Below are 3,947 nucleotides of genomic sequence, written 5' to 3' on the forward strand. Positions count from 1 at the left end.
GTTCTGAAACCTACCAGCTGTTGTAAGGTTCTCCCGGCGTCCCGGGTTTCGGCACCAGCTGTAGCCTGAGCAGTCATCTCGCCGGGAAGAAGACATGCGGACACTAGGTTCCTTCTGCAGCGACGTTTACTGCCCTCTCCCAGAGGGAAAAGAGGGGGTCGAGCCCAAAATTCACACTGCTTATATACACCACAGTGCGGCGTGTCTGCCCATGATTGGCTGTTCGCTCATTACCCTACATGACGCCCCAGAATGGGCCGTGACTTTTCACTCTATGCACATGCACAAACAGTTCTCTACGCACATGCGCAAACAGTTGTTTACTAGGAGTTAACAGCAGAAGTAGGCGCCATCTTGCCATGGCGAATGTCTCTCCCCTTCACGGCTCCCCACACAGTTTCACCCTCTCTTCACCACACTGAACAAGAAAACATGTTAACAACAGGACTGATAGATCCTAACCAATACCACAAGGCACTTTTGGGAAACCTCGAGAGAATTCTGGCTGCGCTCCATATTGCCCCACCAATGTCCTAACCAGTACCAAGCCCATCAGCACCTTATTTCTGCAATTCACATTCCTCTCAATTTCTCACTTTCTGCCCTGAAGCACTCTGTAGAAGCTGGTTAGGCAATCTAACACCATGGCTATGCAAACTCATCAGGGGGTTCATTTCCTGCAGTAACCCTTGACCAATGCAAAATGACCATAATTTGTACAAATGAACCGGAGAATCTTGGCACGATGCCCCAACTGATGGTTCCCATTGCCCACAGTGACGACCGTGACGGTTAATTTTTATCGTTTACTTGGTAAGATTTAGAGTCACCATGAAAACACACCTCTGGGTATACCTGAGGATGTTTCTAGAACGGTGCAATGAACGGCAAAGACTCACATGGAGTGTTACCAGCAGTATCCGTAGGCCGTGGTCTTGGACTGGGTGCCAACATTCACGGCTCTCTGTTTCCAGACTGTTGATGTAATGTGAGCAGTGCCAGATGCACCTGCTCCTAGGCCTTCCCCACCATGATGTATTGTTCTCTCAAAGTGCTAGTTAAACAAAAGCCATACTGTATGTCAAGAAGGGCTGCGGCAATGGGCAAAGGCTGCAAGAGTAGCCTACTCCTATGACATCACGGTTTAACTCACCCATATAAACTGTCCAAGGCGTACGGATCAAACCAGGTCGTTACAGATGTAAAAACTGAGCATCAAAGAGTGTGCCCCAGTGCTGACGGGGCTGAGAAGTGGGGCAGAGGCAGGATCAGTCCTGAAGCTTGCTGGCCAGACGGTAAGCTTCAGGTTCAGTGAGGGACGGTGACCCAAAAAACAAAGTGGAGAGGGACTAGGGAAGACACCGGCTTCTGACCTCTGAATTTTAAAGCATGGCACATGCACAGACAGACAGACAGATACACACACACACACACACACACACACACACACATGCACATTTTCCTTTTCCATACCTGCAGAAATACAGTCTCATGGTCACTGTCTTTCACAGAGCTAGATTCTTTCTGCTATCCATACCCACCGGGACCCTGGTCATCTCAGGCTTCTGTGAAATTGGAACATCACACTCACTGTCTAAATTAGTGGCGTTGGGATCTTTTTGATTCAGTGACCAGGAACCAGTGCGCGCATTGGATGGCCTCATAAAAATATGTGTGTCAAAGCATAGAAAGCAAATGCTGTGAGGATTTACGGATTGGGGGAGGTAAGTGACAGACAGGCCCTGAGTGGTTTATAAGCAAATTTCACAGCCAATTACAATGGTGCATACAGGGAGGACATGCTGAAGAGGCTGAGGCAGGAGGATCACAAGTTCTAGGCCAGCCTATAGCAACTTTAACACCTGTTGCGCGTGTGAGGGTAGGCACAGATACTAGTGCAATCTAGCCACAAAGACAAAAATCAGAAAGGACAAAGGTTCCAGGAGAGCGGTCCACAGTGGGGTGTGGGGTTACGGCACATCTTCTGGCTCTAGTAGGGTGAGCACATTTCAGCTGCCGGGTGGATGGCAGCAGAAAGAACCTTAAAACGAGGGTTTGCCCTTGCTGTTTGGCCAGGACATAGGATCTACCGGTAGGCTCCACTTTCTAGTGGTAGGCCCTCAGGAAGGCAGGGCCTGAGAGTCATCCGGGGAGTCACGGCCAGACACGTCCGACCCTACAGACATCTGGGATGAGCTGCCAGTAGGCCACTATGTTTTCAGCTTCATGGGGATTAAATGTGGTAAAGCCCCACATGCGGATCTTCGGGAGGCCAGAGAGCATTCTCTTTGTACGGCAGTGTGGTGGGACAGAAAGGATGAATTGGCCAGAGTGGATTTGGGTGGGCATTATCTCCTGAGGCTTCCCAAAGGTACCCTGCATACAGGGTGGGATCTGTCAACACTGGGATTAGCACATAATCTATTTGATGTGGGTAGCGGGGGGAGGGAGGGAAAGGATGGAGCCGTTGCTGCCACTTTCACGGTGTACACATACAGGTGGCTCCTAGGGCTTCAGAGGACAGCGCATTGCTGTCACATGGTCACAGAGTAGGGATGAATACGTCATTTTTTTTTTTAACCTTCTTTCAAAGATCGCAGATCTTGGTGACAGGAGTGAATAGCTCAGTAGAAGTGCAACTAGCGATAGTTTGCGCTAGGAATGCTAGAGATACCGAGCAGGGGAGCTGCCCATGGCATACACCAGCCTCTTTGTGTGGTATAGACATGTCCATGTCTACAGTAGTACATCTCTGTGTCAGGGCATGTGGGGGCCAGGAGACAGCCCTGGCTGTCAACCCTCAAGTGATGTCTACTTGATGTTTTTAAGACGGAGTACCTCACCAATCTAAAACTTGCCAAATAAGCTCAGCTGGATGGCCAGCTGGCCCCAGAGAGCTTCCTGTCTCTATCTCTCTGTAGTACTAGCATTATAAATGTGCCAGCTCACCCAGCTCACACCAGAATCCTCAGTAGAAAGACTTAGTCTTCTTGGGTTTCTGTTGCGGCTTTGAGAACCAAAACAACGTGATTTTCTTAGACATAGCCAACAGTCCTTGTTATTGTTGAAACACAGACTTGGAGGTATGACAAGCCACAGGAAGGGACAATTGGCTGTGGACTCTGGCACTACAGGCTGGGAGAGAATGTGATGGCTTGCAGGATGATGGGCCCCAGGGAGAAAGAGCTGGGCCGAGTGAAACACTGGCCAGCCAGGGGATTCTGGGTAAAATAATGGTGAAGGAGGACTGTGATGTGGCTCGATGGTAGAGCACTTGCCTAGCAGGTTCAGGGCCTTGGGTTTCCTCCCTGTCACTGCAAAAGAAAAATAAAAGGGGTGGCAGAGATGCATTGACTAGAGGGAGATGCAGAATCATCAAGGCTGAAAGAATGGGAGAAGCTCGGCATTGAGTCTGCAGTATTTGATAGGGATCATAGCGGGGCCTTGTGACACTGATCTTTAAAAGGCTGGTTTATCTTTAAAAGCTTTCTAGCACCTTTCCCAGACACAAAATGGCTTTCAGAAAAGAAAAATGACGAGTTATCCTAAAGATTGTTTTTAAAAGTAATTTTCAAGGAGGGACGTAGCCGTGCGAAACTTTAGTTGCAGCGCTCTGGAGACAGAGCAGGCAGATCTCTGTGAATTCCGGGCTAGCCTGATCTACCTAGGTATTTCTGAAACAGCCAGGATTACAAAGTGAGAGCCTGACTCAAAACAAGAGAAATTTTCGTAAATTCTTGTTAGAAATACCAGGGTTGTTCATTTTAGGCTTTTTATAAGCTACGAAATTAGCTAGAAGGTAAGAAGGCACGCAACTCTATCAGTCAGATATAAATAGATACCACTACTATTTTCACGTTTGCTGTCCGAAGGTTTTATGTATACACCTTATTTGAATACAAATAGCATCACGCTCCATGTTACACAAGATGATTTCTCTGAAAGTG

Source organism: Mastomys coucha, unplaced genomic scaffold (genome assembly GCF_008632895.1).
Source record: "Mastomys coucha isolate ucsf_1 unplaced genomic scaffold, UCSF_Mcou_1 pScaffold1, whole genome shotgun sequence".
NCBI lineage: Eukaryota > Metazoa > Chordata > Mammalia > Rodentia > Muridae > Mastomys > Mastomys coucha.